We start from the raw sequence: 13,611 nt of genomic DNA, 5'->3' as shown, positions 1-13,611 counted from the left end.
CGCTATCAACCCCATATGCCTTTCTTCAGTCAGGGTGATGCCTACAGCGGAGGAGGGCCTTCACTGACCTAAATCCATCGCTCTTCAGCCGAGTGACCAAACCGCTCATTGGTCACGTACTCGACCCAATAATCTCTCATCGCCCATCACAGGCTCATATTGGCTGTAAGACGCTGATATTGGCTGTAACGCTGATGAAGGGCCACTCTGACACATAGTCCGTCATCTAAGTCAATATGGTGGAGACAACTGACAAGTTGGGTTTCTGGGCATGCAGATGCCATTCGTTATCTCGAGGGCTCAGGTTTTTATGAAATGTTAACCCGCGAGTTGCTGGGGGGGGGGGGGGGGGGGGGGCGTTAAACGCCCCCACTTTTTTCGCCGGGCCATAGCATAAAAACGGCGCGCCGCCAACTTTTGGGTACCTGTAGGGAATTGATTGAAGTTTATTGTGACAAAGTTTCAAAAAAATCGGTCGGAACATTTTTGAGATGTCGAGGTTTTAGTGACGTCATGATTTCTGAGTTTTCGACCAAAAACGGCATATGTTCAAAAAATCATATAAAATCACAGAATAGACATACAGACATGCCGTAAACGCCATTAGACTGCCAATACCATGAACAATCAAATGGCTATCTTCGATTATTGATTTTCGGCATTTTCCAAAATCTTGAACTGAATCTTGACAATTTCTCGTGACTACTTCACGACCATGATACATGCATTTCTTAAATTGAACTTTTTGAGCCAAACACGTACACATATGATAAAATGAATGTCACCATCGTGTTCTACGCCCCAAATTACCCATAAAACATGTGTCACAGGCTGCGAATATCAGTTTTGATTTTCGGGGATATGTGCCTACCCGGTTGACCTGACCTTGACCCTGACCTATGCTTGACTGACACCTACATGGAGCTGACACTCTTGTAGGCCTTATATGATGGATTGTGCACCGTTTTGACAGAGTTTATGACGAGAGGCGCCCATTGCGAAGTCCTGAAGTCCATGCTACTGAAAGGCCGATTTCAGGTGTTTGACCTGACCTTGACCCGACATGTGACCTCAAAATTCAACTTTAAAGTACTCATCTGAAGCGTCTCGTCGCGTTCTTTCGTTTGCCGCCTCGTGCGTTTCGCTGCGCCTCGAGTTATCGGCTGGGGGTGTTTAACGCCCCCCCCCCCCCCCCCCAGCAAACGGTGGGTGGCGAAATACCCCAGCAACTGCCAGGTTAAGTTATTTGATTTTCATTCAACTCATGCGAGGCCAGCGCTGTACCGGACTAAAACGCCGTTCAACTTATGCGCCTTTCGAACGGAGTCTTTTTGTGCATCTCGCTGCAATAGTTCAAGAGTCTGGGTACATTTTAACTCGAGTCGGAGTACGCAATCAGTGCTCCACTCAGACACATCAACTCCCCTGGTTCCCCATCCCTCCCCTCCTCCGACTGTCGGCCCGGGGCTACCCGCTGGTCGCCCACGTCCGCTCACGTCGCGGCGAATTCACATCGACGTCCGGGCCGTTTTTAGACTGAAAAAAAAACTCGTCGATCGTGCGCCCGACAATAGCTGTCGTCAGCGGCGTAACACCGACACGCGTAGACGCCCGCTGACAGAACTCCTGTGGGTGCGCCGGCCATAAACGGCCACCTGAAACAAAAGGCACCCCGCCGGGCCGGCCGAAAAACACGCGCCAAAACCAACTCCCGCGCGCCGCTGGTTCAGGAGTTTTTGCGCGTGGAGGGAGGGGTGGGGGCGTGCGACCGAATATATTGACCGGTCCGATTGGTTTTGGCCGCGGAGGTCACACGGGTCACTGGGAGGTCAGGCGAGATATGGTGGGCGGTGGACATTTCGGGCTATCGCTGGTCCGGCGGTGCAGCTGTGGTTTTTGTGTTGATTGGTCTAAGAAGAAACCGCACAGCCGGGACCTGCTGCATCTGGAGATCTTGTCCAAGACGAGAGGAAAACACGATGACACTGATGTTGTGATTTCTCCGAGGCAGCTTTCCTGGCCGCCGTCCGTCTCAGGTCACCGGCAAACGAACGAACTTCCACCGGAGCAGTGACGGGGCGATTCTGTGTAGCACATCTCCACATTGCACGGCGGGTCGCCTAAGGTCATACCTACACGATCACTAGGTACTGACTGCATGACGGCGTCCCGTTTCGTTACCCCAGCGGCGCCGCGACTGATCACCGCGCTGAATATGCATACCGGACACCTAACCGTGTCATCACAGCGCCAAGACAGATGGCCGCTCTGACTCGCATAATTGGCGAGCGGCGCCGGAAATTCCGCGGGCGTATCGATGAGCTCCCTGTGGTCAGAGAGGTGCGATCCATCATCAGGGGTGTTCGCAGCGCGTGCCAGGTGGCCAAACACGATGGCATATCGGCAGGCCTCCAAGACGAGACGAGACGTGTTCCTTAGCAGACTTCGTGAGGGTTAAGTCTACCGCTCTTGGCCACAGACCGAACGCCTGGGTTTCCGATCAACAGATATACCTACAGGGTGTCTCATAAGTTCGTTCTCACATTATATTTGCATGTGAAACAGAGTACATTGCGTCTTGATATATTTGTGACCCCTCAATGTGCTCCCCATTTAATAGGCAAACACATGAACACATGCTGCGGCATGCAAACCGGCATGTTTGGCTGCATAGCAGGCTTAAAGTTAATCCAGACTGACTTGACATGCGTCGTGAGCTCCTCGAGGCTGGAACAGCGCTACGCTTCGACGAGCCTAATTTTCAGCATAACCAACAAATTTTTATGAAATTTTGATCCGATGAGGTGCCTGGCAGGTGGTCTTGCCACAAACGCCTGTCACAGTCTCCTTGCACCGCTTTTAAGCTTTGCTTGACCTGTGCACTGATGCACTGTCTTGCCTGAAGATGGGCCTACGACCTCTCGGATGCCATTTTCTCCTCTATAAATGTGTTCATACTCGCGGTTCGAGTTAAGCTTGAGGGTTGAAACTCCTCCTAGATGTTCTTGGAAAAGCATTATGCTTCCCAAAGCTGTTTCTGGGACACCATTCGCAACCTGGTCAGCGTCTGGACGCCTATAACCCCACAATACCGTGACCTTGGCCTTTCGCATAGGAACATAACGGGACGAAACGGAGGCCTCCTCCTTCGCCCTTATGGGGTTGTTTTCGGGTTTGGACGGGTGTTTCATCTCGAACGTGGACTAGTTAGTCCAGATGACCTGGTTGATGTCCTCAGCCCTTTAGTTTTTTTAGCCTCAGGCATAGCGAAACTCATGTTTGGCCATTTTAAGACGTTTTTGACTGTTTTGAGCCCTCCGGTAAGCAAAGCTTAAGTCACCTTGAGTTATGTACCCCGAAAGAACACTCTTAGACAGCTGGTAATCCATCCTGAAAAGTCTGTTTACCAACTTCCCAACCCTTTGACCTTTTTGATGGCCACTTTGGCGCCACACAGTTTTGGCCACATGGCTCACTCCTGAGAGCTGACAAAAAAGAGGATAAACTTGCAATGATTAACTCCCGACAAATCATCGGTGTCACTTGCTGACTGTGCGTCCAGTTAGCGATGGACATTGTCTACAGACTGGTAGGCGTCAATCACCCTCAATCGTCGCGAATGGTCACGTGCTGACTAAATACCGAGACGTACCCGTATTGGAGACCTCTATGTTGCGGCGTTAGCCGTCTGTGTAGGAAACGGGCTCTCTAGCAAAAACTATTTTGTCTACATAAATTAGTTACTGTGGAGCATATTTCTACCAGCCATGGCAACCACGTAAGCTCAGTAACGAACCAATTTCAGCGTGCCTTTAAGCAAGAGAGCCTAAAAACGTAAAATTTAGGTGAGAACGAACTTATGGGACACCCTGTACATCCAGATTTTGATAAAGAGTTCATTTCATCCTCCTGAACTTGCATCATGATATAGCACATCTTAAAATCTGATGTCTGTGCATTCGTGGGTTTGAGACGGCGTTTCGGGATACCCGATCGGATAATTGCCGGTTCGTGACCACCGAGGCGCTCCTTTGGTCGTTAAACGAGAAACTACTCTCGTAGGGTCAGTGGGCTTTTGTCCATGAGATTTGATCTGACCGTGCATGATCTGTAATCTCTAAATGTGCGCACCTGAAGGTACGCGCCTGTGTGCGCAGCATGCACTAGCTGTGCATGCGCTATAAAGCAACACTTGTAAAATATAGGTAATCTCTAAGTTCATCGAGCCATCGTGTGGTTAGATACGGGTGTCTCATCAGATAAGACAGCGATGCACGATATTCGAAAATATGAATTTAAAAGTAAATTGGCGTACTACAATAAAAACTTCAAATACAACCGTAAATTGTGGATCGTCTCCAATAAAAATGCCGGTTTCAAGTAAAAGGTTTAAGCAGAAATCATATTTTGGGAGAGAACTTATTCACAGAGCAAAGATTTGGCACTTTTTGTACAACCAAACAGCATTGATCGGAAGCATTGGGAAGCATTCCAATGCTAAAAACCTTTGGGAGGATATATAGTTAGTTCTCTTATGTCCTAATTACGCGCATTATTATTGCCCGTGCGCGCTCAGCCTCTCTGTCTCCCCCCACCGCTTCCCCGATAGGCGTTATCACAAGTGTATTCGCGGCCATTGGGGCGCCGTAAGAAAAGAAGAAAACAACTGGCCCCAAGAACTTTAAATTATCAGTTAGCATGCATCTTTTCCTTGATCTGTAGAGAATTTACCATTAATTGCTAGAGAAAATTGCATTTAAAATCTTCCATCTATGTTTTTTCATCGTTTGCACAATATGTTCTTTTATTAATCTAGAAACACTAATTAGAAATAGTTCCCGCATCATCAAGAACAATAGGGAAGGCTTTAAGTGAATACAATAATCTAAACGGTGTTGTAATCTATGTGAAGACACTTCTAAAATTGCCTGTAGAAATATTGAAGGCAAAAGTTCAACTTTTTCACAAGACGGATGTCTATAAACCTATTCAACGTGTGACAACTCAGCCGGTATTTCGTCGCCTACAGCCCAGCTTTCCCTAGTGACCGATAGAGGCGCTGCTATCGATGTCCACCCGTGCCGCCTAACGCGCCGTTGCTGCTCTTCAGACCGGCCGTATCCAAACATGTCACCTACGGTATACACGGCGTTATCGGGGCTGGACCCGGCGATACGCTACTTAGCACCGCCACACAACCGGGCGCACCACGCCCTTCGCCAGCCTCCGAGCGCTGCTGTTCCGAGCTCTCGTGCTTCTTCTGACCCGAGACCGAGTGCCCGAGCTCCTCTCCCGATCAACACTCTCCGCCCTGGGAACATAGCCCCAGGTGGCCTCTTCAAACAAAGCGTCCGCCCGCTAAAAGCGACCGCATTGTTTAATTTGGTCGGCAGCGCATTTCTTCGCCGCTGAGTGGGCCCATCACCGGCCAGAATTAACCGTCGACCGGTTCCACGAGCGGGTTGGAGCCGCGAAACCGCACCACGGCGGTTGGCTACTCGGCACGGTCGTGAAAAGTCACCGCTGCATATCTTTTCGCTCACTGCATGGAAAGGAATCTGACTGTCCGGGCTGCCTGGCCGACAGATATACGACCAACCGGTCACGCATTTTTGGTCGCGGCACTCCGGTCGGGTGGGTTTTACGGAGCGGCGCGGCCGGGTCCCCCGCCGGTGGTCCGAGCCGTCTCTCGGGCCGGTGACAGTTGACAGGAGCTGACAGCTGCTGACAGCTGACAGGCGCTGACAGTCGGACGCGATCGGCGTCGACAGAGATCATCCCGTCGCCTATACGCACCGATCGGCGGGCGACAAAGAACATGAGACGGGTATAAATTACATAAACACACAAACTGCTGAGGGGTAGAAACGGCGCACGGCGGGCGGGAGGAAGCGGCGCGAGTGTGATAGGTTCCAGATGGTGCGGTCGCTATCTGAACTGGGTGTGACTGCCGGCACAAAGATTGCGGCGTTGATTGGAGGATCGATATGTAAAACTAATGAACCGATAAAACGAATAAACGGTGGAACTGGGAGAGCCAGCGCATTTCGCCAACCCACTCCTATTTCCTTATCGTGATGTGGGACTTAGTCCACATGGAAGTTGCCATAAACATCTCGATAAGCTTATTTTAGTTCAGTCATTAGCAGCCTAACAAAGGGCGGTGCACAATGAAAACACTTCTGCACTGGTGCTAATTCCAATCGAGCGATAGGTACTCGGCTCCTGGAAATCGAACCGAACACCTGGGAGGTCCACCATCCAGCTGTCACGACAATCACATGATGTAACCTAACATTATCGGGACCAGTTTATCGTGGAATCCGGGTTATACGGATTTCGGACTGCCTCAACCTCACACACTGCAGCTGAGCGTCACGTTGCAGACGTCAGTGATATCCTCTGCAGTCTGCAACCGCTGCAGTTCCCCCGTAATTATCGTCCCCGTCTCCTCCGCTCGCGCTACAGTGTCGATGAGCCGCACCGGCGCACATCTCCGACGAGCTGACGACGTCGGTCCGTCGGCGGCGGCGCGGTGCGCGTGCCGCGTGCAGGGCCGTAAATAGCCGACGGGGACAGTGTGTGGCGCCATGTGGTGACCAGACAGCGAGCCGAGCTGCACCGGCGACACGGCTCGGCTCGGTACGGTACGGCTCGACACGGGGTCTGAGCTGGCAGGGTGGACGGGCTAGGAGGGTCCCGCGTGAAATGGCGCTCTAAACAATATCTCATATGTTAGAAGCAGGATGATTCCGTGAAGGAAAGAGGGGAATCCAACGAGAAGTGAAATACCTTCATATTCAGCTGTGAACGACCCCTATCTCACCATACACGCCTTAAATTCATGAACGTTCGTACGTTAATGGAGAGACGTGGGGCTTCGCCGCTCGCCCCAGCTCAAATGCAGTATTTATGTCCAGCTCTAAGATGGCATATTTCGAACGGTCAGCGTTCCGCGAACGCACCGCGCCGCGCCGGGCGCCGGCTGACGTGGTCTGCATCAGAGTATATTGTTGCTCCTCACCCCCTGCAGGGGCGCCTCCTTACCGGGCTGTGCTGGGCCGACACTGCCGGGTAGCGACGGAGGGACGCTCGGCACGCGAACACTGCACACGGTGCAGGTCCCCAGGTGGAGAGCTACTCTGTCCACAGGAGAGTCCACCACGGGGAGTTCCATTGGAGTACCTATGTCAGTGGGCTGGATCGGTCGGGCGGGAGGACTATTCTCAGGAGGATGCCAAATGCAGCGGTGTGCGCAGGTGTGCTGCAGATAGACCGAGACGACGTTCCAGATTCAAGGTACAGTGCCGTCGTCGACACGCGAAGTTAGATCCGAGCTCATCGGGGACATACATAAGCACAAGAGTGCTGCTCCACGCCAGCTTTGCAGGCTGTGACAGCCACTATCGGGGGTGTAGCTAAGTTGGTGCCGTCGCTGACCGCCAGGGAATTTATGGCACACCCCCGAGTGTCGGTGAGGCTTGTCGACAAACACCGGGTTGTGCCATCCACGTCGTTCCAGGAACATGCAATCCACAACTGCGTCTTGCCTTTGCTAGTGGAACGAATCAAGCATCGCCAGTCAACCGTGACACCATCCACTCCATGTTTACATTTCCGCCCAAAGCAAACACGTCCCATCGGCCGTCGTTTTTGCCCAGTCGTGAAACAGAGACAGAGACAGAGACGCCGAGTGTCACCGGTGAGGTCCACCCACTGTGTGGACGCGCGCATCCAGCCGAGAGCACGTCAAACATGTTGTCACCGCCTCTGGCGCCGCTGTCCTCCCGCTGTGCTGTCGCCGCCCCCGGTCGTCATTTCTTACACCTCTGCAGTGCTGTTCTTTACCGCGCAGGACCCACAGAAAAGCCCACCACCCGTGTTGCGCTGGCCAGTTTAAATGTTAGTCCCGACCTCGGTCCTCGCCGGCGCCGCCCGCCGTGACAGATCCTTTCTGACCGCACGAGCGCACAGCTATGTCGCCCGTGGTCACAATAAACAACGCTGCCGCCGCCGCTCTGCCGTGCGGTCTGGCGCGGGGCGGGACGGGGCTGGGCGCGGGGCGGGACGGGGCTGGGCGCAGCGGGGCGGGGCTGGGCGCAGCGGGGCTAGCTGGGCTTCCCGCGCGACCACAGTCAACAAACAGGCCCAGCTCGCGCTATCGTAGCGCTCGGCGACGGCGCCTGTCGGCGGGGAGTCTCACCCAGGCGTGTTCGCGGCACCGGCGGTGCGCACTGCTTCTGAGAACAGGCGCCGGCACTGAGTCAGACATCATACTGGCGAGGGGAGGGAGCCAGGTGGACCGCCGCCGCGACTGGTGCTAGTTCAGGGGCGGGCTGAGTCGCGGCCGCCGCCGCTACTGAGTCTCCAGCGGCTGCGCGCTGTCGGAGAGGGCGGGCCGACACATTTGTCCACGGGTGCCGTATATGTCGGACCGGCGTCAGATAAACCATTTCGACGCGGGTGACGTATGCTCGATTCAACTGCCTCTGAGCGGTGACGTGTCGAAGCACAAACAGGCTCCGATCGAGTGACGCGTGTTGGCCGAAATCGCGGTCCGATCTGGTGACGGAAGCGCCTCTGGAATCCGCGGTGGGCTAGGACCTGTTGCGAGACCGTATTTGGTTTTGAGAGGAGTGAGATTTGAAGACACTGACAGCGGGTTGGTTATTGAATCCTAGCTCCACCCTGTTCAGCTCTCGAGTGCATTCCTACGCTAAATTCAAACAAACGCGATCCCATTCTTCACACCTCTATATTGAGACTCGGCAACGAGCAGCCGCCCATCTAAAACAAACACTCCCTCTCCAGTCGCCAAGTGTAAGTACGCCTTGGCTGGAGACTCGCCCATCTCTGCTATTCCGACAACAGCGCACCTGTCCCCCACTTCGTTTCCGTCGTCCCCGCTTGTTGACACGGCCCTCTGCGGTCGGCCGGCCGGGCGGGCTCCGAGCAAACTCGAGACATTTCGAGACGTGAGCTTGGACGTGTGTGGAAATCGACGGGCATCTGTGGAAGACAACGGCCCAAAACAGCTCGTCCAGCGGCCATTTTCCGGCTGTCCGATTCCCCGTCGTGGCTGTCCGACTCTCTGTGTCAGCGGCCGCGCACTGAGAGGCGATTGTGCCGCCGCGGCTCCGGAGCGCCATCCGTTCTGGACGGAGCGCTGCTCTCCGCCGGCGGCCGACGCTGCATGAGAATGAGCCCGGCCCCGTATGGGCTGGGCACTGGGCACTGGGCAGCCGCCCGCCCGGCTATTGTCGAAAGGAGCTGGACCCAGGTGGTACAGTAGAGCCTGCACTGTTACCAAGATGAGACGAGACCCCTCTCTCTTCTCTCTCTCTCTCTCTCTCTCTCTCTCTCCCTCTCTCTCTCTTCCTTTCTCTTTTTCTTTTTCATCTCATCTCCTTCACTCGCGAGCTTCCTTTGTCTCATTCCTCATTCGCAGCATACTTGTTTTTTTTTCATTTGGTACCCTGTTTTCTCCGCATTGTTTCTCTGAATTGTACCAATTTCCTTCCTCTTTTCTATTTCAAATTCCGTCCAACATCTATCAGGGGCGTGTTTTTGTTTGTCCGCGGGTCCGGGACATTCATATCACCCCTTTGTGACCCGTGTTATCCTCTCCCATCTTGTTTCTCGGTACGACCTGTCTCCACGGCGTGTAAACAGTTAGCTCATCGCCGCTGCGGGTCACAACACGGCTGGCTGGCCGCCCTCTGGGACACCCGCGGTCCTGTCGTGGGCGTCTGGAGACCAGATAAGTGGCCTGTCGTCACGACACAGACACTCTGAGAAATCACGAGCACGGCGGACCGGTGGTTTTTGATGCGCCCTGCGCCGGCCGCTCCTGTTTGCCATCCTTCCCCCGATGTATCGCGTCACTCGCCATACCGTGCTCCTGTAGTGTATCGAGCAGGAGTGATTTTTCCGACATGCAATCCGGACAAATACGCTCTGGCAGAACAGTGACGTCATATTCATCGTTCTCGGGAGCGGCCGCCGCCCGGCAGTCGATCTAAATTTGGTGGCGGTTTGCAGAGCAGGCGCCGCTGACCAGACGCTCCTAATGTCTGACATCACTGGAGCAGCCGGAGTTCATCATCTCAAAGAACATGGGAGAGGCCGGACGGTAGACGGCCCCCGGGGCTCAGTGCCGCTCGCCGTGCTATGGGCATTGTGGCCGCTCACGCCGCCGTTACACCCACGCCCCTCGACTGGCGGCAGATAAATCAGGATTACACGAGGATGAGGGAGCGGTGCAGGACGCCCGGTGGTTCAAACTGGTCCCATCTCGCTCTTGTATGCGTCAGCCAGGTGATAAGCGGCTAAACGGCGTCAGCTCTGTCGCGAGAGAGAAATGACACCGATTCGTACCAACGGAGTTCTCAGCCGGAGGAGGGTAAGTGAGCTTTGAAGCGCCGCTGATTAACATTGTTCCGGGGGCACGTGCCATGCACGACACCTTTGTAACCGGAGAGGCTCACTGATAGGTCCTATGCCCCTTAGCAAAGCTGTTGCATGTTGTCTGAGTTAAGTGCCTAAGCAACATTTATAAAGAGGTGCAGGAACATGTGAAAATGAGAACGCCTGAATTTCAAATATATTCAACGCTTAGATTTCAAGAGCACGGAAATCACAATCAACGGATTGAGCCATTTAGGATTAGACCAGCCCGGCAGCTTAACTTACTAAACTCGGCCTAATGCAGCAGTGGCCTCATCCGAAAACCGTACCTGAGGTTACAGTGATGAAGTGATTGAAACTTGACGACCGATGTCTATTTAAGTATGTAACATAAGAGCGCTTGGCACGGGCGACCAGATCGGGTTGCACCAATAAATGTACGTTTACGGGCGAGCCGGGATCCGACGATAATTTTTCAGCTGTCACCTGAGGGCCGAGGCTACTCCTTTCTTGATGACGTCAGAGGCCAGAGCTCTTGGGCCCTAGCAGGCACGGCCCCTGCATGATTCTACGCCTTACCCTGCACGAAAGTTCGCTCAAAGGCCGCTACCCTTACTCCAGCTCATCTTCGCATGCCGTAATGCGGTGGTTCCTGGTTCCTTGCGTTTCTTGAACTATTTATCTCAATACTGGAGGGTCGGACAGTCAGACGTCCCTGGGAGCTTTCAGTATAGTGTCTGTAGAAAATAGGAACCATCAACGAACCGCTTGAACTGTTAGTAGGCCCAAGAACCGTTTGTCTCGGGATCGTCAGAAACGCGAGAACGGTAACACTCAACAGCCTCATTGGAAACCGCAATTACTGACGAGCATCGTCGACAGTCCCCTCTCATTGAACCCTCAGTGGCCCCCTGAACCCGTCAGTGGTCGGTCCTAAGAACCCTTTAGCCGTCCCTGGGAACCAACCCGGTCGCCGGTCGCCGTCCGTCACTGATGCCATCAGTGCGGAGCTCTAATCCGCCTCTGATCCCGCGGCTGAGCGATGCGGGCGCGGCGCGCAGGGCGGAGCGGTGTCCCCGTCCATGAGAGCGCCCGGCGGCCCGTCAGATCGGCGGACGCACACGGCGCGTGGGCGACCATACGACAGAGAACCTGACGTATACGGCCGGTCGGTGGACATGGGGACAGGTCAGAGAGACAGATAACCAGGCAGACTGGAAGACAGACTGGTAGTGGTCGCCGTCGCAGGCGTCGACAACTTGTTCGAGAATGGCACGGGAGAGTGGAAAATAATCGCTTCGACGAGCTAGCAACTACGAGCGTCTCGGTAGATAGCGGGGCCGGAGCGTGGCGTGCAGAGCTGCGATTCCCCGGAGCTCGCCGTGACTACCGAGAGTGTTTGGGTACATGACTGTGAAACCCAGAAGCCGCTCACGGAGAGCTGAACAAATTGAAGCCGCACGTGAGGTATCATGTCGGTTCTCACGCTAAAATAGAACGCTGCTCCGGTGGTTATTTACGGGCGCGGAAATGATTGAGAGGTTTCTCAGGACTGCATTCGGTTTGTTTATTTATTTTATGTTTTCAAGGACTCAATAAGCCTTTCTTCAGCACACAACGTCTGCGTCCATTATCGATTAGTCTACACTTGGCGGAGCCCGTTTTCAGCCGTCCTTAATTAGCCGTCGATAAAACTCACGCTTTCCCTCCATTTCTGGTCCGTTTCGGCCCATTTTTGGCCCGTCTTTATCCGGTCACTATTCGCCTCGAGACTCGCCGCTGCGCGAGGGTGGCGCTAGTGTAGTAAGAGGGATAGCGAACCTGGCGCGCATGAGACATTCAGGCTTGTATACGTTTTGAGTGCGGCGCGCAAGATAGGAACATTAGTTTTTAGGGTGATTAAGGAGGTTTGAGTGGGACTTTTCAGCATTTTGATCATTATTTTAAAAGTATTGATATTCACGCTTTTGTAAGGCAGAATAGCCACCTCTCATATCGACAGACAGCGAGGACAAGAATCAGAATCAAGAGTCAAGGTTTTTTGGATTCTAGAAGAAAACGGCGAGGTCTATGTTGTGGCCCACATCTTTTTTAAATTACATGTTCTTTTGCGTCAGTCTGGTTTCACTTGGGCTGGGCCAATCTTGTCGGTCTGCTTGATGTTTCTCATATCTTGGTTGTAATATAGATTGGAATTTGGATGTTTCGGTGGCTTAACGAATTCCATTTATTTAGGACTATTCGTGAAAAAACCTTTCCCTCGTCATCGTCTAGTGGTGGAGCTTGTGCAATTTGAGTTAATCTCACTCTGTTCGGTTTCGTTCGGTAAATAGTTCACACTCATGGAGCTGATGGAGGATTTTGTGAGTCTCGTCTCCCCGTTGTCTTTCTCTCTTCTAGGGTGGTAAGCCTAGCCGACTCATCCGTTCTGGATACTTTAACCCTTGCATTCCCACAATTCTTCTGATAACTGCTCTGTGAACTGCTTCAATCTTCTTCATATTAGATTTCTTATAAGGTAATAAGGGGACCAAACTTGGGGGCAAAATTCAACTTGAATTGTGAGGGCGAACAAATGTTGTGTATGCGAGGCTAAACAATGCCGGACTCAGCTTTTCAAATGTTCTCCTTACCATGCCCCAGCTGGCATATGCTCGTTGAGTGCATAGCTTAACCCTCGTCCGTATTGGTGTTCTTCCAGCCGCGAACGTATAAGGAGGGGGGGTCTGTTGGACCCCCCCTTGCCGTTTCGCCCCTGATCGAGCTAGAGCTTCGCAGAAAAAACGAGCGTGTTGCCCGTGACGAGAGGAAGCCGATGATACCCTACTTTAATGTCCTAGGTCATTGGTTGACCTTCCAGGTCAGGTCAATGACACAAAAATCGGGAAAATTGGGATTCCGTTAGAACGTTGTAAAGGGTAGCTGCTATGGGTTTTTTTGGTGCTGATCACGAATATCATGCTAGTTTTGATCACAGATGATGTCTTCATGCATTTAGGCCAGGTCGGATCAGGTCAGGTCAGGTCAACCAGTAGAAGTCCTGCCGAGTATTTGCAGTAGGTGTCAACCGCCTCTGACATCTTCGTAGCATGTTACGAACGCCCCAAAACTACTTCGTAAATGTTCATATGGTTGCTAAATTCGAATTCAGCTCCAAAAACTAGCCTAGAAACATGTAAAACTCGAAAAACAAATGAGAAGTTT

The 13,611-nt window shown here is 52.9% G+C and overlaps 1 protein-coding gene across 1 annotated transcript in view; it reads right to left on the bottom strand.

The window, feature by feature from the left end:
* Nucleotides 1–13,611, bottom strand: part of LOC122378422 (caskin-1-like) — a 49,703-nt gene that overhangs the window by 3,075 nt on the left and 33,017 nt on the right. The window lies entirely within an intron of this gene.

The sequence above is a fragment of the Amphibalanus amphitrite genome, unplaced genomic scaffold (genome assembly GCF_019059575.1).
Source record: "Amphibalanus amphitrite isolate SeventyFive unplaced genomic scaffold, NRLGWU_Aamphi_draft 000059F_arrow, whole genome shotgun sequence".
In the NCBI taxonomy this organism is placed as follows: Eukaryota; Metazoa; Arthropoda; class Thecostraca; order Balanomorpha; family Balanidae; genus Amphibalanus; species Amphibalanus amphitrite.
The sequence above is the reverse complement of the archived record's forward strand: the minus strand, read 5'-3'. Positions and strand labels throughout refer to the sequence as shown.